Source organism: Mus caroli, chromosome 7, assembly GCF_900094665.2.
Source record: "Mus caroli chromosome 7, CAROLI_EIJ_v1.1, whole genome shotgun sequence".
NCBI classification, from domain to species: Eukaryota; Metazoa; Chordata; class Mammalia; order Rodentia; family Muridae; genus Mus; species Mus caroli.
This window is the reverse complement of record NC_034576.1, coordinates 68,870,115-68,879,867: the sequence shown is the minus strand read 5'-3', so window position 1 is coordinate 68,879,867 and position 9,753 is coordinate 68,870,115. Positions and strand designations below refer to the sequence as shown.

Genomic DNA, 9,753 nt, shown 5'->3' with positions numbered 1-9,753 from the left:
GAACTCACTCTGTAGCCCAGGCTGGCCTCGAACTCAGAAATCCGCCTGCCTCTGCCTCCCAAGTGCTGGGATTAAAGGCGTGCGCCACCACGCCCGGCCTCCAATTTCATTTTTGCTGCCTCTGCAATGTCACAGTGACTTCTGCTTTGCTGGTTGGGGAGTTGGGGGGCACCCTCAGGGATTGGGGGTTTGTGGAGGGGAAACCGGGACAGGGATAACATTTGAAATGTAAATAAATACAATTACCAATAGAAGAAAGAAAGGGGAAAAAGTCCTATTGATCCCCTGCCACTGTCACCAAGTGACTTCAGCAATCTTGGTCAGCAAGCCATAGCACATCTGGTACATCCCAAAGGCACAGTCTTTGGTGTACATTCGCTGGTTTGAGATTGGCAATGCTGCACACTCAATGCCTGGGTACCTGCAGGGTACTTGCATCTTTTTTTAAAGGGAATGGATCCTTGGATATGGTGGACACGTACGATGCTGACCACTAGTGTGATGATTGCACTAGAGTGCAATCTTGCCAGGCCTGAGGGCAACTAGGGCACAGACAGCTGGAGATTAGCAGCCAGAGCTGTGTGGTAGGTTTTCCTTACTTAGAATGCCCCCCTCCCAAAGACAGGACCTTAGTGTATTACCTGGCACATCTTGAACTTGTGATTGTCCTGCCTCTTAGTAGCTAGCATAGGTGTATGTCACCATGCCTAACTCATCTGAAATTTGATGTTCAAGTATAACATTTTACATGTTTGTTTATTTCATTTTATGTGTGTTAAGTGTTTCCTTTTATGTTTGTGCACCACACTCAAGCCTGGTGCCCGTGGAGGTCAGGAAAGGGCATTATATTCCCTGGATCTGCAGTTAAAGGTAGATAAAAGCCACTATAATAATGATTTAGTCATATAGTCTTATTTATTTTTTTAAAAACAAGGACTCCTCCCATGCACTGCATCTCCAAAAACTTCCTGCAGGTAGTGGAGGCCTCCCTCTTCTGCCGCCTCATGTCTGCTTATTCTGCGTCTCTTGCTTCCTAGCATTTACACAGAGAAATTGACAGACAAGAACGGCAAGGCTGTACCGCCACAGTGTCCCAGGATCCATGTCCAGGGCAGACATGCACACTATTTTTGCATCATTTAAAAAGCTAAGCATATTTGTATTACTTAGGTATGTTCCTTTCCATAGGCACTGTGCTCTAATTGAACAAGCAGAAATCTGAATTATTAAAATACCCATTATAAAAATCTACCAACAAGCCTTCTACTGCTTTCAATTACATCGGTATAAGTAAAACTAAGCCTTCATCTAGGGAGGGAACACGGGACCTTATTCTTGTCTGGTAAGTGCTCTACCACTGAGCTAAGTCCTCAACCTCCAATTCTTGTGTTTTGGGGGTTTTGTTTATTTTTTTGTTTTTGGCTTAGGAAATAAATGTCCGGCATCAAAGGAATAAATCTGTACAGATTACTTTACCCCTGGGTAGTAGAGTCCAGCAGGGTTGTCTTCCCTGAATCCTGGGGTCAGCAGGGGATTAGCATTCAATTGCTCTGTGAATGCTGAAAGAATCTTGCTACCCAGGAAAAGGGTTGGCTGTAATGGTCCCATTACACATTTTTTTACAGTCATGACATGGCACATTATAATCTTGCTCAATGATAAGCTCTTTATGGAGCTAGAAGTCTGTAGCCTCTAGAACAAAGACCTCTTCTGTCTTCAAGTTCCTAGAAGTCAGTAAGCTACAAATCACATCCTGTATAATATCCACTCAGAGAATCCAGCTCTGTACTGCTTTGCCCAGTTTCCCAGAGCACAGAACAGTCTACAGGACACAACAAAAGCCCTTCATTTTCTGCTGGAAGGCTCTGTGTTCTAACTGTCCCCACCCCACTTTTGCAGTCAGATTCATGTAGCAGTCTAGGCTGTCCTCAAACTTAGTACGTAGCTAAGGATGACCTTAAACTCCACCACTCCTGGCTCTACCTTTTTTAAAATTTGCAATAATTTTAGAGGGACTGGTGAGATGGCTCAGTAAGTTAGGCATTTGCCACCAAGTCTGACTGCCTGAGTTCGGTATGTGGGACACATGGTAGAAGGAGAGAGCCAAGTGCACGGATTATCCTCTGACCTCTACAGACACCATAGCTGGCACACATAGGCACGCAGACACCGAAACGTAATACAAAATGTTCTGAAACCATTTCCAATAACAGAACTGTAAATGCTGAGCCTAGCACCTCCTGCCCTGTTTCCTCCTACTTAACTATGACACAGGAGCTAAAATGAGGAAACTAACATTTGTACACAACTAGCCCTTGAGCAGTGGACTCTGCCACAGCCCACCAGTTTGCTCTTCCATGCCCCTTCCTTTCTCTTCCAACCCAGAGGCCCACATTGAGTAAGTCTTCATGTCTCAAGACCTTGATACTGGAAGACACACTGAGGAATTTCTGTACCTTAGACTCTAGTTTTAGCCTTGCCTGGTGTGGAGTCAGAGATTTAACATAAGAAGGTGAGATGTCTTCTTCACGCTCCATCCCATTGGAGAGAATTTAACAAACATGTTACCCCCTGAGACCCTACTGGTGGATGCTGACTCACAGTAAGTTTCACTTTGCAACTGCTGAAACATGTAACCGGTCCATAAACAAGCTTTAAATTACTTAGCAGCTAGTCTGAAAAACTGAGAGATTCACAGCTGCACTGAGTAAACACTTAGTTTTTTACTTTGTAGTGATCTATGTGTGCAATAGCAGCCCTCAGAAAGCAGAGGTGGAACTGGTAATTTAAGGCCAGCCTGGCTAGTGGAACCAAGAAAGAAAACCAATCCTGTCAAACCTTTGTGTTTGTCATCTCCTGAGACTGCTGTTCACACTGTCACTCAGAGTGACAGTGCTTTCCTTCAACCCCACTCATTTGTATTTGGTCATATAATTCCTGAGTGTTAACATGACTCAGAGAAGAAAGGTATGTAAATAGTATTAACCTTATAAAGCACAGCCCAGAGGGAGCATTTGGCACCCAGTCTGACTTCCCCCACCCCAAATACAGTCTCTACTCACTGGAAAAACCACAGTCAATCTCTCTTTCTGCTGGCCAGGACACGTGGAAAGGGAAATGAACAGTACTAAGTTCTACATGGTTCCAGAACACCACTACCAACTAAGAAATGTTCTCTGAAGCTAAATGAATGACAACTCCTGAAAGTTTAGTGGGCAAAGAACTGTCAGAGAAGGCTGTACTACAGTAGACAGGGAATTTCCACCCACTGAGATACCATGTCTAGGTTTGGAGTGGCAACTGCTCCTTTCAAGTTATTCAAGCAAATTTCACATAAGTCCATTTTTGATAAAATCCAACCTGGTATGAGGTCTACATACAACTCCAGTACTTGAAATATATATACATATACAGCATTCTGATTATATATATATACATATATACATATACAACATTCTGATAAACAAACATTCCTGTTGCACAAGATTGAGACATATCAACTTACAACACTCCTCTAAACCTTAAGCAATTTTACCTTATTTCCCTAATCCCGGCAGCACTGCCTTTGCCACCGTTCACCGTCAAGTTCATTCTTGCCTTTGCTCCATCATTTGCTGTGCTGAAGACACCAGATTAAGTACCAATAAGGATGATTAAATATCAGAACTACAAACTTTAATTTATTGTTCCCTCTTAAAATTGGGAAGATATCATAGTTACTTTGAAGCAACCTAAAAATGTGCTTGCTTAACTTGTACAACCCACTCTGGAAATCAGTCTGGCAGTTCCTCAGAAAATTGGACATAGTACTACCAGAAGATCCAGCAATACCTCTCCTGGGCATATACCCAGAAGATGTTCCAACTAGTAATAAGGATACATGCTCCACTATGTCCATAGCAGCCTTATTTATAATAGCCAGAAGCTGGAAATAACCTTTATCAAAAAAAATGGATACAGAAAATGTGGTACATTTGCATTTACACAATGGAGTACTACTCAGCTATTAAAAACAATGAATTTGTGAAATTCTTAGGCAAATGGATGGATCTGGAGGATATCATCCTGAGTGAGGTAACCCAATCACAAAAGAACTCACTTGATATGCACTCACTGATAAGTGGATATTAGCCCAGAAACTTAGAATACCCAAGATACAATTTGCAAAACACAAGAAAAACAAGAAAAGGAAGACCAAAGCGTGGATACTTCATTCCTCCTTAGAATAGGGAACAAAATACCCATGGAAGGAGTTACATAGACAAAGTTTGGAGCTGAGACAAAAGGATGGACCATCCAGAGACTGCCCAACTTGGGGATCTATCCCACAATCAGCCACCAAACGCAGACACTATTGCATATGCCAGCAAGATTTTGCTGAAAGGACTCTGATAGAGCTGTCTCCTGTGAGGCTTGCCAGTGTCTGGCAAATACAGAACTGGATGCTCACACTTATCTATTGGATGGAACACAGGGCCTCCAATGAAGGAGCTAGAGAAAGCACCCAAGGAGCTGAAGGGGTCTGCAACCCTATAGGTGGAACAACAATATGAACTAACCAGTACCCCCTGAGCTTGTGTCTCTAGCTGCATATGTAGCAGAAGATGGCCTAGTTGGCCATCATTGGGAAGAGAGGCCCCTTGGTCTTGCAAACTTTATATGCCCCAGTACAGGGGAACACCAGGGCCAAGAAGTGGGAGTGGGTGGGGAGGGTACAGGGGACTTTCGGGATAGCATTTAAAATGTAAATGAAGACAATAATAAAAAATTAAAAAAAGAAAAAAAATGTGCTTGCTTAACAATACAATACTATTAGAATATTCTAGAACTCTAATTATCTTTAGAGAAAACAGACTCAGGCTGCCAGAGCCTTTTATACTGCACCTCTAATTCATATTGTTCCTCTAGCTGCTGCTGGGCTCTCCCTTGTTCTCCTGTGCACATCACAGTGTTCTGTCCTGGCTACTGCCAATTTGTCAAGTGGACATTGAAGCTCTTTTCTGTACAAACAGCTCATTCTGATGTTGATAAGAAGTTCTTAGAATTCAGGACTCGCCTTAGCCCTATTATTTCAAAATGACTTTACATGCCACTTTGAATACTTATATACTAAAAGGTAGGCGATACATTCTGCTGGACAAATTAGGATGATAACATCTGCTATCTCAATTTTTTAACTACACAGGAAATACTGTAATTCAAGGTTAAAATAAAGAGAACATGTCTATCCTACCTCCTGTCAGTGTGCTAAAGAAACCTTGTGTCAACTATACATAACAAGCTTAATAGGTAAAATGACAACCTTCCAATAATAAAAGTGACTAAGAAATAAAGACTCGAACACCTTCAGCACAGGCCTATCAGACTCACAAATTACAAAGACATGTGCCAATCCGCCTTTCTCACCAACATAATCCACCTACACATATGTCAGAGATACTATTGAAGGTTTACTCGTACAGCAAAGCAACTATCAGATCTAAGTGCTAGTCCAAAAGAGGGATTCTAATTCAATGTTGTTTCACCAATTACAGTTAAATACCTGTTTATACAAGTCAACATCTACACACGGGGAGTTCCCAGGGAATGAGTTCTGAACGGCTGTTTTGCAATACTCCAGGATACCCTCACCAGCCTCTCATCTCACAGGAATAACTCTTATCCTGCTCTAGTTATGGTAACACACATCATCACAATCCTTGAAACCACCCCACTATGTGGGCAAGTTCTCCCCTTGTTTCATTCTGAAAAAAAAAAAATAAGTAAGTAAATTCAGGTTCCAGAAGTTATGTAACTTGTTACATGAGACCACACAGCTAAAATGCGAAGCACTGTGATTCAAGCCCAGGCATATTTGTGACCAAAGTCCTCACCAGCCCAACCTTGCCATGTCTCAACCTCTGTGCCACCCCCGCCTCTCCATCCACCACTTCTCATGCTAATCATGTTGCTGTCTTAAGACCACACACCTTGCTCTCCGTTTCTTTGTACTCCAGCCTATTTCTTCTAGAGTATGAGAGAGTAGGGTTGTCTTCGTTTACTTTTCTACTGCTGTGATGAAACCTCACCACCAAGGCAAGTTCTAAAAGAAGCACTTAACTGGGGCTACAGTTCCAGAGGGCTAGAGTCCATGATGGCAGAGCAAAGACATGGCAGAAGGAATAGCAGGGAGATTACATCTTGATCTTCAAGTTCCTTCGAGGCAGAGAGTCTTGAAATCTCCAAGCCTGTCCCCAGTGACAGACCTCCTTCAACAAGGCCACACCCCAATCCTTCCCCAACAGTTCTGTGACTGGAGAGGGAACAAGCAGTTAAATGTGAGCCTGTTAAGGCCATTCTCATGACAACCACTACAAGGGCTATGCTTTCTTTATTTCTATGATCTAAATAATAACAGGGATGTTTTCAGTACCAGTGTCACCAGAAGTATGTGCTGCTATGAAAGAGGTATGAATTTTATTCTTGTAATGAACATGTAATAAGTTTTTCCAATTTGTTTGACTTCTTAAAGTATAAAGAGATATTCAGAATAATGTATCTAAGTGAGAAGACACGTTAAGCTATGAACTGGGCATCCAATAAAAGGATGCTTTTACATGGTATCAATGAAACAGAAGAGTAAACAAATCAAAACCATGTCCTCCATAAAAGTACAAAGAGCACTGGTGAGAATGCCTAGAAGCAGCATTGTCAGGACTCTGAATCTTAACGAAGTAATCCAGAGAACACTGTACAAGAGAAACAGAAAAACCATACAAACAGTGGGCTATATGGTCTTGGAACTTACCCTACATCCAACTCATTTTCCAGATCTACTCTAGCCTTGTCTCTGACCACAGTCAAAAGTCCTTTGAGAGGTGAGACAGAGGCATGGATTTCCTTCAGAACTGCACTCCAAGACTAAAGTGGTTAAGAGCATTTACTGGTCTTGTAGAGGATTGGACTTCAGTTCCTTGTACCCACACTGAGTGGCTCACAACTGCCTATAACCCCAGTTCTTGGTGGATCCAATACCCTGTGCTGGCGTCTATGGGAACCTGCATTTGCAGGTCTAGTCAGGGCAGTGCTGGAGAGCTTGCCCTGGTAGTGTGGATGCAGGAAAGCTGGTGGAGCTGACTTACTCAGCTACCATCTAGGTCCCTGATCCAGGGCTTGGAGTTGGCTCACCCTAACATGTACCCATCTAAGAACGTGTGAAGGGGAGGTCTTGCAGATCCAAAGTTGCAGGATCTCCACCACACACAGCAACCACAGGATCTGAGAGGAGTCCCGGTAAAGACCCAGCATTGATAGTGTAGCAGCATACCAGACCAATGACTCACTGCAACGGACATCTGCAAGTAAAGATGTTTAGGCAAAAGAGTATACTGTGTGACACACGGTAACACACTACAGCTTACATGGAGAGATGTTTTCAGGGTTTTTTTTTTTTTTTTTTGGTGGGGGGAGCTTGCAAGGGTGGAGAGAGGATACAAAGGGACAGGGAGATGAGTGGGTGCAAACTGATTCACAAAGATTCAATAAAGAGTTTAAAGGGGGGCAGCTGACTGGCACTGGTGGCATATGCCTTTAATCATAGCACTTGGGAGACAGACCTCAGAGTCTCTGCGTTCAAGGCCAGTCTGTTTATATAGCTCTAGGACAGCTAGGGTTACATGAAAAAAAAAAAAAAATCAAACCAACCAACCAAACAAACAAAAAAACCAAACACACACAAAATCACTTTTCCAATGCTTCAACACCATGTCTCACAAACCCTTGAGTAATTTGAGGTAACAGCTTTTACTCTATGTGAAAGGCACCAGTTCTAACCAGAATTTAAGCTTCTGTGAAACTAAAATCATTTTAAAACATATGCTTAAAGGCATTTATTAATTAGTCCCAGCAATAATCAAAAAATAAGCTTAGAAATAAATCTGAGTTTTGGCTTTGACAACTATTCCTCATGAGTCATTTTAATTACACAGCTATTACCTGAGGAATTATTTCTACTTCAAGGCAAGTTTTTAAAAATTACTCCTCTGGCTAGGCTTATAATAGAGCAAAATAAATATCCTCCAAGACTCAAAGCTTAACATAATTATCTTACAGGAAGTTTAAGGATTAATCCTGCCTGACTGTAGAACATGGAATTTCTTAGCAATGGGGGATGGGTGCAGGTATCAGGCAGGCTGATCCAATGGTAAATGGCCCTTGTATGTATTTCTTAAAATAAGAATGAAGAAGGGAAATGTTTCAAACAAGCAGAAAAATGCAGGATAAAATCTGTGTGACCCAAAGAAGGAACAATTTCTTAAAATACTAAGAAGTCACTAAGAGCTTTGGCTGCTTGCTCTTCCAGATGACACAGGTTCAGTTCCTGCCCCCAGATGGCAGCTCCTTCTCTAGGGGACCCAACCCTCCTCTCTGGCCTCCATGGGCAATGGACATGCACACTATGTCCACACATATTATACACACACAGCCATAAATGAAGGTAAACACCCATCACATTAATAAAAATAAATAAATAAAAAGCACAAACCAGCAAAGAAAGGTTATGCTAGAGTTAGGCTCACAACTGGTCAATTTTTAAAAATTCTATAATTCAGTGAAGGCAAAAAGGCAAAGCACACAGTCCAGAAGATACTGTGTTGAGAACAAAGCACTTGAACAAAACTCTAAGACCAACATCTGAAACATGGGCCAAACATGTCAGACAACTCACAGAAAAGAGAACTCTCAGCAAAGCTGCAGGGAGGAACCTCTGGCACAAGCAAGGGAGGGCCAGCCAGGAAAAGCTAGGAAAATCAGTGTCATCATAAGGCATTTAAAGAACTGCAAAGCAGTAGGGACATTCCTGCCTGCCTGCCCTACATTCCTGGGGAGAGCCGCCTGTGGCTGCTGTTAGGCTCCCTAGGCAGAGGGGAAAACACCACAGAGAGGTGCTTGTTTATCCAATCATCTGAACCAATAAGACTATTTACAAACGTGTGAGTGTCCACAATACCAATCACAGGTATTCTGACCATATCAGATTACTTCATGATGAATAAGACATCACCCCTCAGTCTTTCACATCCTAGAGCTCTAGGCCCCACTATACACCTACAATTTGGCACTCTCGCTAAATCAAAGTTCTTGCTCTAGCTACCTCAAGATACTGACTCTATTCAGTAGCACCTATAAGACATTAATGACTACATCAAGACACAATTATTTTTTTAATTCTCAAGAAAAGCCCTGAGCTGTGTGGGAATGGTAGTCAATGCCTGCATTCTGAGAGTTCCAGGCCAGCATACACCACAGATTGAGACCCTGACCTCTACCCACACATAAAAGTGTTGGGCATGGTGGTTTACACATGTAACGCCTGCACTGTGGGGGCAGTGCAGAAGGAGGAGCATTTTTAGGCCAAGCTCACGACATCAGCCTCAGCAACCAAGGAGACCCTGTCTCAAAACAACAAACTAAAAGCAAGCTTGTCCTCTAGAATGCCAGCAAGACAAAGCATTCCAACACATACAAAGCGTTATGTATTTTCACCACAAAGAAGTATGTTATGGTCATAACTCTTTAATTAAGGATGGGGAAATGCAGAAACGCTGCTAGCTGTAATCTACTTAACACAGCATGAAATCCTCATCGCATACACTAGCTGGTTTTTGCTGAAAGGCCCCAAATATAGCTGTCTCTTGTGAGACGATGCCGGGGCCTAGCAAACACAGGAGTGGATGTTCACAGTCAGCTATTGGATGTATCACAGGGCTCCCA

At 42.5% G+C, this 9,753-nt stretch overlaps 1 protein-coding gene across 1 annotated transcript in view; it reads right to left on the bottom strand.

Annotated features, from left to right (window-relative positions):
* Chsy1 (chondroitin sulfate synthase 1) overlaps nucleotides 1-9,753 on the bottom strand; it is a 66,184-nt gene that overhangs the window by 37,321 nt on the left and 19,110 nt on the right. The window lies entirely within an intron of this gene.